This window comes from Hoplias malabaricus, chromosome 10 (genome assembly GCF_029633855.1).
Source record: "Hoplias malabaricus isolate fHopMal1 chromosome 10, fHopMal1.hap1, whole genome shotgun sequence".
Taxonomy (NCBI): domain Eukaryota; kingdom Metazoa; phylum Chordata; class Actinopteri; order Characiformes; family Erythrinidae; genus Hoplias; species Hoplias malabaricus.
The window spans coordinates 37596296-37619940 of record NC_089809.1 but is presented as its reverse complement, the minus strand read 5'-3'; the positions used below and the strand labels follow the sequence as shown (position 1 = coordinate 37619940).

Sequence of the window (23645 nt, the reverse complement as noted above, 5' to 3'; positions counted from 1 at the left end):
GGAGACGCGTTGGGTTTGTAGGGGTGGCACTGGTGGAGGAGTGGGTAAAAAGAAACCTATTAGAAGAGGCACAGATTCTGCACTGACCACATAATAACGAAAGGCTGTGTGGTGAAGTCTCTGTAAAGAATAACCTCAGCGTCTCACCAGGGGTGTCCAGACTCAGTATGATGCATGTGTGAAGTTCATTGGTCAAGTAGAGGGGCACTGCTGTAGAACATGTTTAACAATGCAGGGTCTCACAACTTAATCCCATATTTGAGAACTGACCAATAGGAGCGTACCTTAGCTCTTACTGGAAAGGCTTCACATTGGGATTAATTCATCTGTTTAAACAGAGAAATTATTCAACATGGAACATGTGTCGGACCTTTCCTGTATCTTATGGAGCCCTGCTGCTGACCTCGGCTCATATTGGAATGCAAAGGGATGCTTTGTGAGACAGATGTGTGGGGATAAGACGGGGATGATTAGGGCTGGACAAATGTTCAATATCAGAATATATTGCAATATTAAATGCAATAATAATTATATGATTTTTAAACACATTTTCAATATTTCAATACACGTTATTTACAGCGTCTCTCACTGATTTATGTTCATTACTGGGTGCTGCTGTCAGTTCAATGCACTCAAATGTTAACTTATTTAAAAATATATATATTAATAATGGGTGGCACAAGATAGGTGCAGGGGTGCAGGAGGTAGGTGTTGCAGTCACACAGCTCCAGGGACCTGGAGGTTGTGGGTTCGATTCCTGCTCCGGGTGACTGTCTGTGAGGAGTGTGGAGTGTTCTCCCTGTGTCTGTGTGGGTTTCCTCCGGGTGACTGTCTGTGAGGAGTGTGGTGTGTTCTCCCTGTGTCTGTGTGGGTTTCCTCCGGGTGACTGTCTGTGAGGAGTGTGGTGTGTTCTCCCTGTGTCTGTGTGGGTTTCCTCCGGGTGACTGTCTGTGAGGAGTGTGGTGTGTTCTCCCTGTGTCTGTGTGGGTTTTCTCCGGGTGACTGTCTGTGAGGAGTGTGGTGTGTTTTCTCCCTGTGCCTGTGTGGGTTTCCTCCGGGTGACTGTCTGTGAGGAGTGTGGTGTGTTCTCCCTGTGTCTGCGTGGGTTTCCTCCGGGTGACTGTCTGTGAGGAGTGTGGTGTGTTCTCTCTGTGTTTTTGTGGGTTTCCTCCGGGTGACTGTCTGTGAGGAGTGTGGTGTGTTCTCTCTGTGTTTTTGTGGGTTTCCTCCGGGTGCTCTGGTTTCTTCCCAAAGTCCAAAAACACACGTTGGTAGGTGGATTGGCGACTCAAAATGTGTCCGTAGGTGTGAGTGAATGTGTGTGTGTTGCCTTGTGACGGACTGGCGCCCCCTCCAGGGTGTATTCCTGCCTTGCATGAAATATACCATCACTATACTCGGGAGAAACCACTGGTGTCCAATGAGTGAAAGGTCAAAAGCTGTGGTGCATTTGTGCAGTGTCTCAGCCTCGTGTGTCTGCTCCAGAGCCCGACCCCACTCACCTGCTTGTACCTGATGAGGCCAGAATGGTTGAGTTAAAGCAACACTAGGGAGTATGTAGCTTCTTTGTGTGTACGTGTGGAGGAAGTCTGGGAGGGAGGGCGGTTGGAGATGATCACAGTGTGTTTATAAAGTAAGCAGCATTAACACATGTGGCTGCTGATTATTTACTCCTGGTTCATAAGCCTCTGACCCAGGCATCATGTTGGTTTATGTCCTCGACACATGTAGTACCTATTTATCTTTGTAATTGCTGGTGAGTCAATCATGGAGATGTAAACGAGGTCAATCCAAGTGATTTGAACCAGAAAGGGACTGGCTAGGATTTCTTTTGATAGCAACAAGGGCTCAGGACGTCTCCTGCTTCAGTAAAAAGGTAAAATAGACATTGTAAATGTCTGAACAGAACCTTTTACTGACATTTTTATTCATAATATTTGGCCTCTTTATTAATTTACATAAAAAACCTATGGTTTCTTTAACTTTCGTTCAAATGTTAGAATTTATCCTTCTATAAAGTTAGCATTGAGAGATTTTGTTGTGTCTCTGGTGTCGACCCGAGGAGGACGGGTTCCCCGTATGAGTCTTGGTTCCTTGCCACTGTTGCCCTTGGCTCGCTCATACGAGGCTTGGACCCGGACCTCTGTAAAGCTGCTTTGTGGCAAATTCTGTTGTGAAAAGCACTATATAAATAAAATTTGATTGATTGATTGATTTAGAAATATATTTTGAAGCAAATCCATGAGTGGGGCACTGCCTCAGGCTTTAGGCCACAAATCTATCACAATTTTATGTTACAACATTTGTTAAGAAGCTTTCTGCAGCATTAAACACTACATATGCTGAACATCTCTTTAAAGGGGACACATTCTATACCTTTCCACATGTGAACAAAGCTCTGGGGTTTTAATGAAATGTCTGTGGCCTGCTTTGGTCAAAATACCACAAGGCTCAAACACCACAGCAGCGTGAACAGCCCTGTTCAAAACGGCCGGTCTCATCGCTTGTAGAAGCTTTGTTTTTTTTTCATTTTCACACAGTTCCCTTTCTTTTGTTCTCATTTTCCCGGTTTTTATTCCATGCTCTTATTTCTGTGACTTAATAAGACCATAAAAAACCGTCGGTGTGGTCTTGTTTCACAGTGTTGTGTTGGTGGGCTCCAGACCCCCGGATTAGTCTGAACATGCCCTAAAAAAGTGTTCTTTTCCAAATGTGTTTGGTTAGGAACATTTCTCATCAAACCGCTCTGAAGGACTGTTTACATCTGAACACTGGAGTCACACAAAAACTAAATGGAAAAATCGATGGAACTGCTTTTTAAACCCTGATGCTAGATCACATTGATGTGTCTATAGAGGCACATTAGTCTGAGGGAGCAGTAACTGTAATACAATATAACTGAAAATGAAATGAGCAATAGACCGGTTGTGGCGCTAGCTGCTAAGCTAATGTGACATGTTGGATAAACTGAAGCGCAGTGACCAACACTGGTGGTCACAGTCAGTGTAAATATTATGATGAAGGCTAATTAGGAATGTGAGTTTAGATGAAGAGGCTTGGGTCACGGCGGCCCTATTTGGTTAATCAGAGCCTTAAACGTGAACCTACAGCCACTGTTTGTTTGGAGTAATTAGCCATGTTTGCCCACCTGGAAGCCACCAGAGACGTGTGCTTAGTGCGTCCAGGCTACGACCCACTGTTTACGGTGGGGGACCAGAGAGTTTGTTTTTCTATGTCCGGACCTTATCCCTCATTCTGGGCCTGCGTCTGCCATAGCTTCAGATTTCAGAGAGGGATTGTTCTGTGGATTAAGAGGCTGAAGTATAGCTCCTGACATGTTTACCAGATGAGGACGGGCTAACTCCAGCGCTGTTAATCATGTATAATCAGCACTCGCAAGCTCATCAGTCTTCACATTTACCAAGCTGTCTAGCAGCTGTCGGCCACATAATCTACCTGCCTTGGCATTTGTCTGGAAGGGGAGAATGAGTTCAGTAATTCTTGCTTCTTGCAGAGCCTCCCCAGTGACAGTTCTCATTTCCATCTCCACATAATTTGGTGTTGTAATAAACATCAATGTCTTGGTGCAGGTAACGCCTCAACAGGGCAAATATAACACAGCTCTGGTGCAGAGCATGCCCTTAACACTAGAGGCCTCCAGCAATGAGATGTAAAGCTAGTATTTAGCTACAAAGGAGGAATGGCACTTAAGAACCACTGTTATTTCCTGGAAAATTAATTAATTAATTCATTCAACCATCTTCAGTAACTACATCCTTCTCTTCTGGAGCTTGGTAGAGAATCGGTGGTGGATCACACACAGAATAATTGGGCAGTAACGCATCTTCTTCTTCTTCTTCTTCCTCTGCTTTGGCCTTGGTGGCCAAAAACGTTCCTATTCAGCCCCCGACTTGTCACCACACGTCTCACGTGCCCAGTTTTAAGCTTGTCGTCTGGTTTTAATGCCTCTAGTTTGTGTCGTCTTTTGAAAAGCAAACACTTTGAAGGTCCCGCAGCTGTAGAGTCCTCTTGTCAGTGTGGTGACAAAGTATGAGCAGCGTCCTGTCGGCTGTAGACTCAGTGTGCAGTGTTCTTTGTGTTGTGTGGAGATGCTGTCTGCAGGACTACCTCCCCAAACACATGCTGTAAAAGCAAGCCAAAACATGGGGTCTTCTGGGAGATAATTACGCTGGAAACCATTGTGTGGCCTCATGCTAACACTATTCTATTTGTGTACTTGTGTGTGTGTGTGTGTGTGTGTGTGAAAGGCAATGTTTGTTTTTGTCCTATTTAGATGAGGTTTAAATAAAGTCGTCCCATCTGTGTGCACAGGCTTTCCCTCTCAGTAGCGCCACTTTACTCTGAACATCCACATGCTGGAATTCACAAGACAATACAGGTGAAACACTGTGAAGAAGTTAGAGAAGTAAACACATAGATTGCGCTGGGTATTGTCTGCAACTTTACAAAACGATACGTTTGATGATACATTGCAGTGGATAGACATGTTTTACTAATGTTTACCTTGGAATTTGTTGTTAAAACCACAGTGATTACGCAGTATATCGAAAGAGAGAGTGCTATAGAGTGAGATTCCAGCACAGGAGTAGTGTCCCTAGTTGTGCAAATATCTCATGTATAGTACAGTCTTTAGTGTGATCCTGTGGCTATACCACCATTTTATTACAGTTTAATTATTGTTTTGAGAGAATGAGACTTGTCTAAAGTAAAAGTGAAGTGGAAATGCTGCACTATTTAAGGTGAATGGAGTTATTCCAAAATTGCTAATGCACAAGAAGACCACTCTATAACCACCTTATAGAAATAATTAATTCATTCATTATCTGTAAGCGCTTATCCAGTTCAGGGTCGCGGTGGGTCCAGAGCCTACCTGGAATCATTGGGCGCAAGGCGGGAATACACCCTGGAGGGGGCGCCAGTCCTTCTCAGGGCAACACAGACACACACACACACACCTACAGACACTTAGGTCGCCAATCCACCTACCAACGTGTGTTTTTGGACTGTGGGAGGAAAACCGGAGCACCCGGAGGAAACCCACGCAGACACAGGGAGAGCACACCACACTCCTCACAGACAGTCACCCGGAGGAAACCCACGCAGACACAAGGAGAACACACCACACTCCTCACAGACAGTCACCCGGAGCAGGACTCGAACCCACAACCTCCAGGCCCCTGGAGCTGTGTGACTGGGACACCTACCTCCTGCACCACCGTGCTGCCCTACCTTATAGAATTATTTTAACAAAATTCTATTCTAAGCTGTTTATGGCCATTTCCATTGGTTCATTCATCATGGAATATATAAACAATGCGATCTTCCGGTGCTGTGAAATTAAGAAAGTTTGGATGTGTATAAAGCAGTCATTATTTGAGGTTCCATGAGTCTAGCCCCTGTTTATATTCCCATGTCGATGCCTCAGGTCATGCTCTGTGCATGCAGGCCTGCAGTGATGGCACCATCCTGCTTTGACTCACTCCAATGTCAGATACCATTTAATTAACAAGCTCCACATAGAGCACGGGGGTTAACAGTTTGTCCTGCTCCATTAGCCGCAGTAGCATTAGCATGCAGCGTGCCTCTTCAGGACTGTGGGGCAGCCTTCTAATCCCCATAAAGACCATCCCTGTGGTGCCTCCGTGGGCTTGGTAAACACTGATAATGGCTCGTGTGCTCCGTGTGCTGAGCTTTCCCCAGCTCTGTGCCCCTACAAGCACTTTATTCACACTCCTCCAGGTAGCACACCGGCGGGGAAAGTGGGAAAATCCTTCTGAGGAATGACTCTATCTTTCTGGGAACACCTCAAATGCTGTACATGAAGAGCTTGCCTGGGGTGATATGCCAGGGAGGCTGGAGAAGTGTGTGTGTGTGTGTGTGTGTGGGGGGGGGGGGGTGTTGTGGGGGGGCACGACAAAAAACAACAACCAGACAGGGTGGAAAAAGAGGAATGAAATCCCTGCATAAACAGATATCTGCTCTCTACGCAGAGCAAATCTTTATTACATTTGCATCTGACTGGAAACAATCCACGTTTTCAACATGCTGATAAGATCAGCACCATGAGTAATGACTGCACATAGTTAGCGAAGCTCACCAATCTGCTCATGCATTTTCCATCTGCCCCACGTCGAGTTATCGTTACATTTTCAGCTACTGTCACCTCGTTCATGTCAATAAACCCGTATCACACGCAGTGCTGAGAGCAGCAGGGTTCAGAGACGGCTTTCCCAGCGGAGCTCGTATGCTAACAACAATGCCCACAGCTTGTGCAAAGCTCCTCGTCAGGGTCTAGTGGCCTTTCTGTTGTTCAAGCCCCCAATTATCTTCCAATCCTCCCTTTCCCTGTCCCCAGCGTCTCCCAGGCGCGCAGAGCGGAACTGTAGGTGTAATTAGGGCCGCGTGGCCTTTTCGCCTCCCACACACGCACTCAGTCATTCAGAAGAGCCTCTCTCACCGCGGCCACGGCGGCCAGCCCGAGCCAGGGACGCTCGCCCCGCTCTCGAACAGGGCTGTCAGCTTCCATTAAGCTCTCGGACGCTCACGGTGCCGCAAACACCATGGCGACGAGCAGAAATGGAGGAAAAAGGTTGGAGCAAAGCACTAGCTTTTCATACACACCTCCTGCTTGGTGCTAAGTTGGGGTGTGTACAATTAGAATTGAAATTTTGATTGGAAATATAATCAACGTGGTGTGCAATCTGCCTGATTCTGACCCTACACAAGGCAAGTTTAGCATCTAAACCCAACTGTAGAACAGATCTGAGTTGCAGGCCCCATTCACAGGGATCCCATTGGGAATCAAAGCTCGTGAAACGAACTGGTGAGTCACCATTCGGTTTTTATAAAATCCACTGATAATTCGTGAATTATGTGCTCTGGGTGGTGTTTGGACACTTTGAGGAATTTACACGATGGGTTGAGTGTAGAGTCGACTCATTGAGTGAATCGGTTCACAAATCGAGTGCAAATTCAAATCAATGATTCAAAACATTGTTTACAAGCATAGGCTGCACATGCTCTGACCTCGGGTACACGCACCCAGAGACGACACACAGCCTTAAACACTGGATTATACTTCAGAACACGTTTTTGTGAACTGTGTTAAAAATCTCCAACTTCGAGAGTGATTGTGAAAACCTCCATTTTCAGTGATGTAAAGTGTTATTTTCATGAGGACGGGAGGCAGTGTGTGACTCTCAGCAGACACTAGACTTGTAGACAGACCTCTGTGACACTTCACCGTGCCCCTGGTGGTCTTTCCTCTTGCTGGATGGAAATACCCTTATTAACAGCAAATAAATGTTTATAAGTCGGTGTTGAAGGTTGGCACGGTGGCGCTGCAGGTAAAGATTCAATCCCCACCTCGGCTCACTGTCTGCGAGGAGCGTGGTGTGTTCTCCCTGCGGTGCTCTGGTTCCCTCCCACACCCAACACATGTTGGTAGGGGGATTTGTAAAGGTGTTCACAGGTGTGTGTGTGTGTGTGTGTGTGTGTGTGTGTGTGTGTGTGTGTGTGTGTGTGTGTGAGAGTTATCAGCTTCATTAGGCCACAGTCCTCTGTGAGTAAAATGTGGAGCTGCTAGTGAGCAATGACTGGTGAAGAAAAGTTACCAGTCTACACATGTTAGAAATCATATACAATTCCTTCGACATATAATCTCATTGACATACTCAATAAAACGTTGTACTAATTAAGAGTATGTTTACAGCAGTAGCGATATTTGAAGGAGCTTTCAGCAACATTGATTGCTGTTGGGCGGCACAGTGGCACAGCAGGTAGGTGTCGCAGTCACACAGCTCCAGGGGCCTGGAGGTTGTGGGTTCAATTCCCACTCCGGGTGACTGGTGTGTTCTCCCAGTGTCTGCATGGGTTTCCTCCGGGTGCTCCGGTTTCCTCCAACAGCCCAAAAACACACGTTGGTAGGTGGATTGGCGACTCAAAAGTGTCCATAGGTGTGAGTGACTGTGTGTGTGTGTGTGTGTGTGTGTGTGTGTGCGCATGTGTGTGTGTTGCCCTGTGAAGGACTGGCGCCCCCTCCAGGGTGTATTCCCGCCTTGCGCCCAATGATTCCAGGTAGGCTCTGGACCCACCGCGACCCTGAACTGGATAAGGGTTACAGATAATGAATGAATGATTGCTGTTGTTTGTGTCTGAACCATTTAATCAAGCTGAAATGTAACCCTCTCTGAGTTATTGCCCCCTATTTGGATGTGTCAGACAGCCACCAACAGCAGATTAGATGTGTTACTCTTGGGCGTGTGAGAAGATGCTCAGCCATGCGGCCATTCCTGGAGCATTTCCTCCCAGCATTGGTGATTCAGGCCAACGGAAGTCCTGTTTGGGGGTGGGGTGCTCTTTCCCTTATGGGTCTACATCTTCATGGAAAAACGTGGTGTGTATCCAGACTGGAGTAAAATCATCAGAGCACTGCCGAGTTTGGTGAAAACTAGTGGGGGCGACGACAAGCATGACTGATGGCAGTAAAATCCCACTGGAGCACCTGTACATGTGGAAATCACCCCAGAAACCCTAAAAAAAAAAACTAATCTCGACTGAACAGTGGACTTTTGCCGAATCTTCTCTGCTCGAGCGCCCTTCTCTGTCACATTAAGATGAAAGGAGGAATGCGAACGCTCGGAGGCTTTCCAGACCACCAGTGTCTCACCCGTTTATTTAGCTCATACAATTAGTCCTTTTCCCATCTGCTGGGTTTAGCCTGAGGTCCGGCCTGTGATGCCGCGCCGTATAGACAGCCATTATAGAAATGTACACAGGAGATTTCACACAGCACTGAGCGGTTCTGAACATCATACTGTGTGTGTGTGTGTGTCTGAGTCTTCTGAACAAAGGGACTGTAATTGTGCCCGCGTGTGCTCACTGGTGTGAGAGAGTCAGGGTGTTCAGAGGAGAGAAAAGGCTGCAGGATACGTCGTTGTGAAGAAGCAAAACCTTTATAGAATGGTCTTTTTTGGTTGGAAATGAAGCCCTGGAGAGCTGCTGGGGTCTGTTTGAATCAGTGTTAGTTGTACTGGGTGTGTGTGTGTGGGGGGGGGGGGGGGGGGGGGCAGTAGCAGTCTGTGTGAATGTGTGGAGGCTATGGTTGTGTATTTGAATCGCCAGCAGTGAGGTGAGAGCTGTCGGTCAGTGTTTGAGTCCGGCTGTTGTTGAAGGAGTTGGGTGCTCACTTGGTAGAAGCTCAGTGGACCTCGTTTGTTTGTTGTGTGTTCGTTCAGAGCATCTTATTAGCATCTGACCCCAGCACCCTGCCACAGTGTATACACTTTGGCTCCTTTGTGCTGCTGGCGTTATTAACGCTTTAATGCACGTTAATGGATGCGGGATTTTAATGTGTTATTTATTTTCAGCTCGAATTATACATTTTAACGAATTTGACCACAGTACACTCTTTGTACAGGATCTAGTGGTGTATTAGCGTTTTATTTAGCAATGTAAACATAGCATCGCTACTGTTCAGAAGTTAAATGACATTATATTTATGCTGAAACATGTATTAAATAACGTAGCCATCTCTCTCTCTCTCTCTCTCTTTCTCACATGCACATAAACATACAAACACAGGCCAAAGTCTTGTTTTCTGCCTCGCTGAATCCCTCCCTTACAATGTTGTTGAAGCTGGACCATGGAGGTGTTTATTTTTTGTATTTGATGCTTAATCTCTCCCTGAAACTTCTACACAGTAAATGATTAGATTCTAATTCAAAAATCATCAAAGCTACACTGAGAAATGTTAATGAAGTAATAAAGTCAGGCCGGTTTGTTGTGCATATCACGTTACACATTTATCCCCCACCCAAAATGACAAGGAAGTACCCACATTTTACCCCTCCAGGGACCTGGAGGTTGTGGGTTCGATTCCTGCTCCGGGTGACTGTCTGTGAGGAGTGTGGGGGGTTCTCTCTGTGTCTGTGTGGGTTTCCTCCGGGTGACTGTCTGTGAGGAGTGTGGGGGGTTCTCTCTGTGTCTGTGTGGGTTTCCTCCGGGTGACTGTCTGTGAGGAGTGTGGTGTGTTCTCACTGTGTCCGCGTGGGTTTCCTCCGGGTGACTGTCTGTGAGGAGTGTGGTGTGTTCTCCCTGTGTCTGCGTGGGTTTCCTCCGGGTGACTGTCTGTGAGGAGTGTGGTGTGTTCTCACTGTGTCCGCGTGGGTTTCCTCCGGGTGACTGTCTGTGAGGAGTGTGGTGTGTTCTCCCTGTGTCTGCGTGGGTTTCCTCCGGGTGACTGTCTGTGAGGAGTGTGGTGTTTTCTCCCTGTGTCTGTGTGGGTTTCTTCCGGGTGCTCCGGTTTCCTCCCACAGTCCAAAAACACACGTTGGTAGGTGGATTGGTGACTCAAAAAAGTGTCCGTATGTGTGAGTGTGTGAGTGACTGTGTGTGTGTTGCCCTGTGAAGTACTGCCGCATTTCAGATCCAGAAGTAATCATCCATGTGATTGTGATGATGTCATCAAATCCTCACAGCAGGGTTCCAGCATCAGAAGAGTAAGAGGAAGAAGCTGTTGCTGGAGTAAAGGTAGAGATCTGACTGATACTATACTGCAGAGAGGCGTTAGCTGGATGAGCAGGACTCGTAGACGAGCTGTTGTTTAATTTCTGCAGACGAGACGCATCGCAGCCAGAGCGCTGAGCAAAGAGCTCTGTTCACTGCCGTCAAACACTCCTCCGAGAGCAAACACACTTAATGATGGTAGTCCATCATAGCACAGGCTCTCTCTCTCTCTCTCTCTGCTCCTCTCTTTCTGGCTCTCCCTTCTCTCTATCTTTCTTTCACTACTCTCTGTCTTTCTTTCTCTAATCTCTTGCTCTCTTCATCCCATTCTCTTTTTCTTTCTCTTATCTTTGGCTCTTTCTCTCTCATTCTTCAATTCTCTCTTCTCTTTCTCTCTCTCTCTCTCTCTCTCTCTCACTATTTTTTTAAATCTCTCTCTCACTACCTCTTTCTCTTTCATCTCTCTCTCCCTCCATCTCTTTTGGTCTCTTCTCCCTCTTTCTCACGTTGTATCTTACTATCTTTCTCTCACTAATTCTTCAGTTCTCTCTCTCTCTCTCTCTCTCTCTGTCTCTCTCTCTCTCTCTCTCTCTCTCTCTCTCTCTCTCTCTCTCTCTCTTTCTCTCTCTCTCTCTCTCTCTCTCTGTCTCTCTCTCTCTCTCTCTCTCTCTCTCTCTCTCTCTCTCTCTCTCTCTCTCTCTCTCTCTCTCTCTCTGTCTTTCTCTCTCAGTCAGCCATAGCTTTGGTAGCAGATGGGGAGCTGTGCCCTGGCCCCTGGCCTCTGAAGCCTCCAAGGTGCTGCAAGACCCCAAAGGTTAAAAAAAGAAATAAAATTGCCTTGCAAGAATCTGTCAGGCTCTCTCATATTCTCTCTCTCTCTCTCTCTCTCTCTCTCTCTCTCTCTCCCCTTATCTCTGCTCCCTTTCCCTCACTCATGTTCTCTCTCAGACTCTGTCCCTCTCTTTCTTTCTTTCCTCTTTTTCCCTGTCTCTCACTTCTGCTCAGTGATAGTCCCCATAGTGATTCCATGGTCCACATCCCCCTCTTCTGTGTTAATTGAACTTCATGCCAGCTCAGCGACCGTCCCCTCCATTGTGTTATAATAGGTTATCGACAGGATATACAGCAAGGCCCCGGGCACTTTTTAATGATGAAATAAGGACAAGGTCATCAGCGCCCCTCCCTGTCTCTTTGTGCCTGGGTTAAACTCCACCAAGCCTAAGTCACGCAGAGCCCCCTGAGTGTTTTTCTGATCTTTAATTGTTAAATTGGTCACGCTGGCTGGGATTTATTTTAATTCCTGGAGAGAAGGCTTGTCCCCCTGTCTCTTCCTCCCACTCTTCCGGAAATCCTTCACTTCCGCGGTGAAGGAAATTGCACTTGAAGCACTCTCGCTGTAAAAGGCACTGATCTGGGATTTCGGCAGCAGAACTCGTTTATCTGAGTTGGCAAGCGGCATTGTTAGCTGATTGAAGTTATATCAATGAGATTTAAGGAGAAAAAACTGGAGTAAACTGGAGTGAAAAAAAAGCACGCTGCTGAAATGGAAGCCCTTCCAGCGAAAGCCAACTCAGTTTCATTAGGAGATCAATAGAGAGTGATTGTTTATCCCTCTATGGAAACTCCAGCTGCCCGGAAAATGTTGTGCAACACTCATTGCTGTGTAGTAGCCCCTGGAAAAACACAAGCATAGACGTGCTTCTGTGGGTCCAGAGATGAAATCGTGCTGGTTGTTGGTGGAGGATGAATCTCGATGCATTCTGAAGACTAGACTAGACTAGGGAAGTGATTGTGTACGCAGTACTCACCCAGTAAACATTTAGCCGTCAATTCAACGTTGAAATAACGTAATGACTGCCGTCTAGTCAATGTTCTCTTAAGGTGGAAAATGAAAGTTGAAAAGACGTCCAAACACAGACATTGAAAAGACGACTATTCGACGTATTTTGGACGTCCATTGACGTTATTAATTGGTCCCGAAATAAATTACTTGTATAAAACGCATTTTGGACGTCCACTGACGTTATCGATTGGTCACCACTTAACTAACTTATTAAGATGGAATTTGGACATCCATTGAGGTTTAAAATATGTCCTTGACGGACAGACTACTTTTAGACCTATTTTGAACGTCCAGGGACGTTATTTACTGGGCAGTTTACCATTTAAGGTAGAAAAACTTAAACATTAATGAATGATTATTTTCCTTGGTCTTTTTTGCCTCATTGTTCACTGACGACGCTTGTACTGTGAATATTGTGAAGTGTTAATGCGCAGCAATTAATAAAACATTCAGAACTTCCATTCAACATCATTTTGCCTATATCTATTATATCAGTTTTAATTTTGTTCATCCTATTTTTTGTTAATATGCCTCCCTCTGGGTGTCCATATACTTCCTCCTAAAACCATGCTACCGTACGTATAGTCACGCGATTCTGCCCCATCCAATCTGCCACACGGAGGAGAACCTAAACACTGAGGCCAACCGAGCAGTTCGTACCAAAGAAAAATGCTGTGTCTGTGGTTTGGACGTGTTTTGACTTTAGAGAAAATGACACTGAACATAAAGTCGTTTCCAGGTTTCCAGCGACCTGAGTTAATCCCATCAGTCTGTTTCAACATTTGAAGCACCTTCACATCAAATATGAACAGTACACCGCTCAAAAAAAAGATAGACAAGCTCTCAGCAACATTAGAAATCTGTCCCAAATTTAATACTGGAGCATATTTACATTCCAAGCCTCGTCAGTGAACAATGAGTCAAAAAAATAATCGTAAAATCAAACCAGGTAAAATGTTCAATTATGATATTAATTAGCTTTCATATCACACAGCACTAGTAATAACACACAAATTAGAGAGTGTTGCTGACGAAATTTCCACAGGTGTGAGCGACCAGGCTAGTGACACTGATCTGAATGAAGTAGTTACAGAGGATGAATAAAAGAATGAATGACTCTCAGAGGAATATTTCTGTAAGAATAAGGAAGAGAAGTTGCAAAACATTGGGTTTTTTAAAAAAAAAAAGTGGATTTAAAAAAAAAAGAAGAAATTCGAGCCACAAACTTTGTAGCAGTTAGCTCTAGTGTTAGCTCATTAGCGGAAGCAGCCTCTGATAATTATATTTAACACGGCTTATTTCAGTAGGTAAGTTTTGAATAATAATACAATGCTTTCCAATGTATTTCTTTGTGTTGTGTTCTGATATATTTTTCTGCAACGTCAGGCTACATTCATTCAGCAGAGCTCTCAGTTATACAAATTAGTCTGAATACCATCAACGTCCAGTAAAAAAAACGTGTCTCCGTGTTTGTGAACTTTTAGTTTACTACATCATTTGAACACAACAGCCATCCTTCACATTGTGTGTAAACTTCATTATGAATGAACCAATAGAAATGCTCCAAAAATGACATTCTACATTCTCTTCCACTGAAAATTAAGAAGATTATTCGTTCTCCTGTGATGTTACTATTTTGGGACATCCATGTTTTTAATCGGACATCAACGATATGCATCTCTAGCCACGACGGATCCTCCTTGTGTTCCATGTGCCTGCCTTACCTTCTCCACCTTGAACCGTGGTAAATAGATCAAGGTGAGATTTGTATCTTGACCTTATATCTGCTTTCCTTGCTTTCTCACTCTTTCTCTTGGTATATAATAAAGCTACAATTTTCAGAGGCCGTGCTCCCATGCTTCACAGTCAGGCCTGTTAACGTGAATTTTTAAAAGGCTGTCTGAACTGTGGGTCCAGTCGGTTTGGTATGTTTTATGTGATCAGCACTGTTTCCTCTATGTTCAAGCTTACATTGTGGCGGCCAATCAACAGCTCACCAAAGCACACACAATCATTAGATGAGTTTTGTTTATGGTCTGCATCTCTCTCTCTCATGTGTCTGATTGCGGTGCAGTCAGTATCAGATCAGGGTAATGGTCCACACAGGCAGATACACCATTACTTAGATGATTAAATATGTTGAGACTTGGAAACCGCACGTGCTTAAAGGCTAAGCACCACTTAATGGACCTCCATGAATATTCCACATTATTGTAGTTACTGACATATATAAGTATGAATTAAAATGAAAATAGCAGCTTAATTTGCTTTAAAACTGACAATTTTATTAAATTGACGGAAAAACCCGAGCTCGCTACGGAAATTCTTGAACGCAGCCGTGACGTCACTGGTGGTCAACAGCTGAACAACGCCACGGTAAAACACCGTTATGACTGACTGTTATGACAGTATCTAGCTAAATAACCAACATTATTCATGACAATAGCCTAGCAATAAGCTAAACTCAAATGTAGAGGTACCGTTATTCTTGTAAATGTGATCGAAGTCGAACTCGAATTCATCCGACACTATAAACCTCCGTAATGCAGCTACGTAGCCGAGTATAATCTGAGCCACCGAGTTTAGCGAGTCAAGCTAACGTTAACTAACACCAACTAAAACAGGCGAAGTGAGTGTCCTTACCCTGTTTACCTCCATGTTACAGAGGCTCTTGAACACCTTTCGTTGGTGTCCTTACATGCCCATATTGTTGGAAAAGCGCCACTGAAATGAGCTACAGATAACGGAGTGAGCGGAGGGTCCTTTCCAAAGTGCCCGTTTAAAGTTGACAAATTTAGTCCATGTTCTGGATATTTTGGGATCTTTGGGCCATTTGTGCACAGATGTCCCACTGTACATTGAATGATTGCAGCCAAAAACAACACACTTTTTCGTCATTCTGCATTAAATTAAGTGCAACTTCTAGAGTTGTAGTCCACCATCTACATCACAGGCAAGACGCCTATTAGAGTTTCCGAACACCGTTGGGGGGGCAGCAGTCTTTTAAACCTTATTCCTTCAATTAGTAAGAAATAACATGTTTTCTGACTATCAATAAACACAAGTTAAGAACTCAAATTCCACTGTATTTATTTGTTTGACACTTTCATAGAGCTGGTGCTTAGCCTTTAAGCTGGGGGCCCAATGGTACCTACTTATCTCTGTCAAACTCAGTCTGTCCTTTAGTTTCTCTGTTTACTTCTTTCTCCTTATCTCCCTTTTCTTCCTTTTTAATGCTTTTTCATACTCAACCTCCTCTCCCCATTATTCTCTGCTCCCTTTGTCTCCAGCACTTTTCTTTCCTTCTGTTTTCTTTTTTATCTCCCCATTTCTCTCTTCCGCACACAGGCATTCTATCTCTTTCTCATTTTTTTCTCATCTTACTTTCCTCTTTCATGCTTTATCATTGTTACCAACCATTGTTTTCCCCTCTGTTCTGGTTTCTGTCCTTGTCTTTCTCTCCCTCTCTCTCTCTCTCTCTTGCTGTGACCCACATACACAGATTGTTGTGAATGAACACCTGTGTTTCTGAACCTTGAGCTCACACCTGCATCTCACACACACATTTATTTATTCAGGTCTCTGAGAGCATAACACCAGCTGACCATGCCGCGGCTCTGCGTGTCGACATGTCAGGGGTCAGCAGTGGTGCGTGTTCGGAGAGAAAGAATAGAGAACGAAGGGAAAGATGAAGAGAGAGTTAGACAGAGGCAGGGGGGAAAAACAACATCAGTGTGAGCTGGAAAGTTCCTGAGTTACAGAAGTGTGATGGGAAATCAATATTATGTAAGCATGGCTGCGAGAATCCCTCCTGTGTTATTATTGATTTCATATGGGACCGCGGCACGGTCCTCGCCGATTTGCATACTGCTTTGCAGCTCACCCTTTTGAGATGCCAACTTCAAAGGGGGAAAATAAACTGCCAGAGAGGAAAGAAAGAGCTTGTTTAAAGATTTAAAGGCTGCAGAAATCAATTAAGCAAATATGCAAAGAGCTCTTTGGTTTATACACGGCAGAAAATCAACAAACAAACATGGTTAGCGTGAGATTTCACGTTCAATTGGAGCCCGTCTCGGAGACGCGCACACAGAGAACTTGACTAGCCTCGTAAAAATGAATTCTCCATTTCATTTTCGCCGTGCCTGCTGCAGCAGTACTCTATCAAAGAAGCCCCTTCCGTTGATTGGCCTTGAGTGAGAGTAGCGGAGAATATCCCTCTCTGGAGTCGTGCAGTCGTTTATTGAATTTTCCCACACTTTATGAAAAGGATATAAAGCCTTTACACTTTTATATTCACAAATTCAAGATGTTTTTTTTAACATAAATGTATCTTAAAACAGGGGTTCTTAACCAGGGAGGCCCTGATGTGGTCCCAGTGGTGTTGTGAAGGTGGTTCTAAGAAGAATATACTGATGCCCATGGGCTGGCAGGGGGTTGGAAATGTTGTGTAATTCAACAAACAGGATTAGTGACCTGTGTAGACCAACCAACTAATCATCATTCCTCACTAAACCCACTATTACCACAGGTTTCAACAGCAGCAAGAGACAGATCGCAGTGAAACTACACAGAAGGGTTTTTGTGCATCAATCTGTATTGGTTGCATTGTTGAAACAGCAGACATTTTGTTATTGGGCTGTAAGTGTTTGTCTTTTGCACATTCTCTCTTGACATCAGGGCTCATATGGACTGATCTATCAAACATCTGTCTCCTCATATTCTCCTTGGATTTTTCTACAAATACATTTGACTGAGTGGTGCTTGTTTTATATGTGAATGATGGTTTTCGTTCCAGTCTCCAGTTTTACCAGTGTATTATAGTCAGTTGCTGACCACTGTTCTGACGTTCATAGACCACTGTAGACCCACAAAGGCAGATTTCAACATTTCCTCCTAAGCAACCCAGGCTTAAATCAGGCAAAACAAATTGTCATTTAAATGAGAAGCTGATGTATTGACGATTGTGTTCAGAATTCAATTACTGGGACCGTAATCTGGCCGGCGTTTTCTCACGAGAGAGGAATTTCACAGCTGCAAAGTGGAGAGGGGGATAAATATCCGCTTTCTTTGGCTAATTAAGCCCACGCTGGAACGAACATCAAAAGCTCGTCCAATCAAGCAAGCGCTTCATCTCAAACCTCAACTGAAACAATGAAAATGTGCCAATTTGTTACCGTGAAGTCGCAGAGGGAGCACAGGCCGTCCCGGGTGAGCCAGGCCAGACTAAAGGAAAACGGCAACTGCGGATTTGATGTACACTACATGTCCAAAACTTGTGCGGACATTTGTTTGTCTGGTCTTTCTTCAGAAATGAAGGGTATCAGTAAGGAGTTTGTTGTCCATTTGCTGCAGTAACACAGCACTGTACTGAGAATTTAAACTAGAATTTAACTGAAACCTTGGTTGCAACTTGAAGTAATTGAATTCTCAAATTATCAAGGCTGTTTAGAAAGTTGCGGGCACATGGTGTATCTTTTGTGTAGGAGTTTGTTAAAGCCAGCCCACCACTTGCGGTGTTCCCTCTCCCTGTGAACGTGCGGCTGGCTCCACATGTCTCTGAGTGGCACAGACAGGTCAGAGTAATTTATCTGACAATGCTGTCAGAGGAAAACTTAAGGAAAGGCGGTTAACCCATATGTGCCCCAGTTAAAAAGAGAGATACAGTCTCGTTACCTTTTCCTCCTCTTTCCTTATGGTTCTATCATGTAGCTGTAGCTTTGTGGAAGTTCATAGTGAGTATAACTCTAAGAGGAACTGGACAGAGTCTGTGGAAAAATCATCTGGCCCTGAGTTCAGGTAATCTTCATTAATTCCACATTGCACCAGTAAGACCATTAGCATCCAATGGTTCAAACATTGTGTCCTGAAGGCGGTGCCGTGTATCAGGACGACAATGCACCAATACACACAGCAAGACTGGTGAAAGACTGGTTTGATGAACATGAAAGTGAAGTTGAACATCTCCCATGGCCTGCACAGTCACCAGATCTAAATATTATTGAGCCACTTTGGGGTGTTTTGGAGGAACGTTTTCCTCCACCAGCATCACGTAGTGACCTGGCCACTATCCTGCAAGAAGAATGGCTTTGTGTGACAAATGGCTTTTTGTTTGACCACTGTGCAGGACTTGTGTATGTCATTCCCAAGACGAATTGACACTGTATTGGCCGCAAAAGGAGGCCCTACACCATACTAATAAATTACTGTGGTCTAAAACCAGGTGTTTCAGGTTCATTGTCCAACCCCTGTATGTTCTGAGTAGTTTTTGAGGGTTTCCCAGAGCACAACATACAATCTACACATTAACATGTGCTAAAAAAAGTTTTATACTGAACAACATGAATAAAATTAGCAGCTCTGTACTCGTTTGAATAAACGTTATGAAAAATAGAGCTAAACGAACAACTCGGATTTATACATTTGTATTGTTCTTTTTGTGGAAATTTTGTGTCCCTTTTTAAGAGGTTTGTTCCTGAAGCACAAAGGAAAATGTGTTTAAATGTAAAAACGTAAGGCGACTGTTAGGGTGGCAGAATGTTACCGTTTATAGTGAAAAAAGTCTTAGAAACTTTTAACGAAGTACGGTGGAGGGGAAAAAAAGGACTCGAATACAATTACAGCACCATTTAAGGAGGAACAGAGTCCCAACAATTAAACTGCATCACCATTTAAGGTGAGTTTGAGTGCTTTAGCATGAGAAATATTGTTTTTCATTAAAAATGGAACAAAATGACTAAACCAGGACATTTCTCCAGCCGTGCTGAATGGCATGTGTTTACAAGAGCATCAGTATCAGCTACGCTACTCCATAGTTAGCTTACATTTCCTTGAGTCTTCAGGAATTCTGGAGCTCTGCGCCATGTTTTTTTTTTCCTGACAAAACCCCACATTATGTGCTGCGTCCGGGAGATTCAGCTAACTTTGGTTGACGCTGCATGTGAGTTTTTGAAATGGCTGTCAACATTGTTTTAACGATAACTGAAATTTGAAAAATGTAATTCAGCAATCAGGAATTTTACCAGGTTTACCATGAAACCAGAAACATGTTCATGTCGAATACCATCTGTGGACATCTATATTTCGCTAAGCCCTCATTTTTAAACAGTAACAGCACTCTAAGACCTTTCTTTCAATAACACCTGAACTGTTTGGCTTTGTAACTGGTCATACATATGTTTTGAAATATTTTATAGTGATCAGTTCACCTCTGCTGTGCCCGTGAGGTTCAGCTCTGTTCCAGTAAGAGTACAGTGACACATCATTCTTTCACTTACTGTATCCACTTCATCTCCATCTCCATCACATTCATTCATTCATTCATTCATTATCTGAAACCGCTTACACAGTTCAGGGTCGTGGTGGGTCTGGAGCCTACCCTGAATCACTGGGCACAAGGCGGGAACACACCCTGGAAGAGGCGCCAGGGTGACACACACACTCATTCACTCACACACTTACACGAATGTACACTTGTGAGTCGCCAATACACCAAAGTGTTTTTGGACTGTGGGAGGAAACTGGAGCACCTGGAGGAAACCCACGCAGACACAGGGAGAACATACCACACTCCTCACAGACAGTCACCCGGAGGAAACCCACGCGGACACAGGGAGAACACACCACACTCCTCACAGACAGTCACCCGGAGGAAAACCACACGGACACAGGGAGAACACACCACACTCCTCACAGACAGTCACCCGGAGGAAACCCACGCAGACACAGGGAGAACACACCACACTCCTCACAGACAGTCACCCGGAGGAAACCCACGCAGACACAGGGAGAACACACCACACTCCTCACAGACAGTCACCCGGAGGAAACCCACGCGGACACAGGGAGAACACACCACACTCCTCACAGACAGTCACCGGGAGGAAACCCACGCGGACACAGAGAGAACACCCCACACTGCGCCACCATGCCACCCATGATACAACATAAATATCAAATACAATCTTTGTATAATAAATGATATTAGATATTTTTCATACAAGATACATTTAAATAAAAAGTGAAAACACTGCTAACACTGGTATTAAATTGCACAGCTATAGAAAGGGACGCTCTGGAGCAACCAAACATGAGCCAAAGATCACCACGCCCAGTGCCTAGTATCAGGGTATAGACTACACCCTTCTAGCAGTTGGTTGCAGAACAGCGTGACTGGGTCATTCCAGTGTATTTGTGTCATGGGTGAAACCACTGGTCTGCTCGTGCTAACACAGATCCTGCCCCCCCAGTCCCTGAGGAACTCAATTGGGACTCTCCTGGCAAGAAAACTCCAGCCTATTGGAAGTGGGCAACGTTGTCGTTCAGTGAGAGGACGCCTCAGACCCTGCAGAACCTGACCGAGGTATAGGGCCGTCTTGCTCTTAAGTGATGCCTTGCACCCCGTGGAACCCAAATTTCAGAGACAGCCGTCAACTCGTCAGAGGTAGTATACAAACCATGTTTGTTCAGCATTTTAGAGCCCATTTTTCTCAACACTGAGCACACATGGTTTATATATCACCTCTGATGATAGTCTCTCATGCTTGGGCTTCGCGGGATGAGCGGTATCCCCTCGCTTAAGGGCAAGGCCTCCCTGCACCCCCTGTCCCTCCTTTGGGTTCCACAGCATGTGATGCCTCCTCTAACTTTAAGGACAAACCTGTCATGTTCCTCACCAGGGGGATCCTTACTGCGTTCCTCAGTGTCTGGGGGCTGGCTCTGGATCTGGAATGAGCTGGACAGGTTTTTACGACCCAAAACTAATCGTCCAACATCAAAACATGAAGTCAGTAATCACGTCTTCAGCCGTGTTGATCATTAATTGCCTAAGATGTGATTGGAGACATGAAAGTCTCGGACTGAAGGCCAGACACAGCTCCACCACCAGCGCTGGAACAAAAAAAAAGAGGGGGGGTGTTTGGGGCTGTTCCCCCACAGGGCTTTAGCACACCCACTGCTAAGAAAGATGAAACCGTGCCGGTCCTCATCATATTGCTCCATCTAGGTGGTTATTTTAGGCTCTTAATTTCTCTGTTTGATACAGTTATTACATCATTTTACAGTCCAGCGCCCTGACGGAGCGAGCAATGAATTATTAACTGCCTTCTTTTCATGAACTATTTATGACATTAAACAACACAGTTCACAGCAATAAAGTTCCTGGGCTCAGCAGAGCTACTTTAGTACAGCATTTCAGCACATCCTCTGTCAATATAGACATGTGTGTAGCGAAACATAAGGACTGCGTTCTCTGGAGTGAAGGAGCTCCGTTCAGTTGCTATGGGATGAGCTGGCATGGTGTTTCAGACCCAGAACTAATCATCTAACATCGGTACCTTACTTCACTGAGGTTTATGCGGCTGAATGTAACAAAATCCTCACAGCAATCTTCCAGCTTTTGGTGTAAAATGTTAACTACAAACGTCTGGAAAAAATAGTGCATGTAAAGCACCTGAGCTCAGACAAACTACTTCAGAACAGTGTCCTCTGTCCTTATAAACACGTGTGTGATGAGTGCACTAATGTGAGCCGCTGCAGCTGCCTGTTTTCCAAAGTGTTTATGGGCAGGAGGCTATAAAGGGCTTATAGACTCCAGTGATTTATGAACACACAGGATATCACATTAAACATGACGGGCCTTTAATGAGGGTATTTGTGTGAGTGAGTGAGTGAGTGAAGTCAGTGTGTCGTAAAAAGGACAAGGCCGTTAATGTTGTGACATTTAACTCAGTCAAATTAAACATTCTAAAGTAAATGAAAAGCGCTCTAGTAAAAGTACAGACTTTAAAATGTTTCATAGAGCAGCCTCGTGTCTCAATTCCTAGTGAGTGGCCTTGCTCCCTTCTACCTACAAGGGCCAGTGTCACACCTAACCTTTTAAAACTGCTCATTGACTCACTCTGCTTACAGTGTGGTTAAACCTGCACACCTTTTCACCTCACTCTAATATTACTCAAGTAATAATGTTCAGCAAGGTCTTTGATATAACTAAAAGCAAAGTAAAACATCAGCTAGCGTGTAGGCTAGTTAAATATATAACATTATTGTGTTAACAAAGTTAGCAGAGCTAGGTAACATGTTAATCTAGTTCATTCATTCATTATCTGTAAGTGCTTCTCCAGTTCAGGGTCGCGGTGTGTTCAGAGCCTACCTGGAATCATTGGGCGCAAGGCGGGAATACACCCTGGAGGGGGCGCCAGTCCTTCACAGGGCAACACACACACACACACATTCACTCACACACTCACACCTACGGACACTTTTGAGTCACCAATCCACCTACCAACGTGTGTTTTTGGATTGTGGGAGGAAACCGGAGCACCCGGAGGAAACCCACGCAGACACAGGGAGAACACACAAATTCCTCTAATTTAGTTCATGGTAAAAAAAAAAAAAACAACACTTTTTATAGCAATGTAAAGCTATATGTTTAGATATCTATTTGATATATAAATATCATACTGAATGGAACTACATAAAGGCTGTTTTTCTTCATAGAACACTGGTAGATAAAGATATGTGAGTAAAAACAAATGTAAAAGTGTGGATAATATAGAAATTCATTCATTTATTCATTGTCTGTAACCGCTTATCCAGTTCAAGGCAGGAACACACCCTGGAGGGGGTGCCAGTCCTTCACAGGGCGACACATACTCTCACATTCACTCCCTACGGACAGTTTTGAGTCGCCAATCCAACTACCAGCGTGTGTTTTACGACCGTGGGAGGAAACCGCACTCCTCACACCACATTCCTCACAGACAGTCACCCGGAGGAAACCCATGCAGACACAGAGAGAACACACCACACTCCTCACAGACAGTCACCCGGAGGAAATCCACGCAGACACAGGGAGAACACACCACACTCCTCACAGACAGTCACCCGGAGGAAACCCACGCAGACACAGGGAGAACACACCACACTCCTCACAGACAGTCACCCGGAGGAAACCCACGCAGACACAGGGAGAACACACCACATTCCTCACAGTCACCCGGAGGAAACCCACGCAGACGCAGAGAGAACACACCACACTCCTCACAGACAGTCACCCGGAGGAAACCCACGCAGACACAGGGAGAACACACCACGCTCCTCACAGACAGTCACCTGGAGGAAACCCACGCAGACACAGGGAGAACACACCACACTCCTCACAGACAGTCACCCGGAGGAAACCCACGCAGACACAGGGAGAACACACCACGCTCCTCACAGACAGTCACCCGGAGGAAACCCACGCAGACACAGGGAGAACACTCCACACTCCTCACAG

General features: G+C 44.9%; 1 protein-coding gene across 1 annotated transcript in view; it reads left to right on the top strand.

The window, feature by feature from the left end:
• si:dkey-22o22.2 (neural-cadherin) overlaps window positions 1-23645 on the top strand; it is a 174152-nt gene that overhangs the window by 816 nt on the left and 149691 nt on the right. The gene's annotated exons all lie outside the window — the stretch shown is intronic.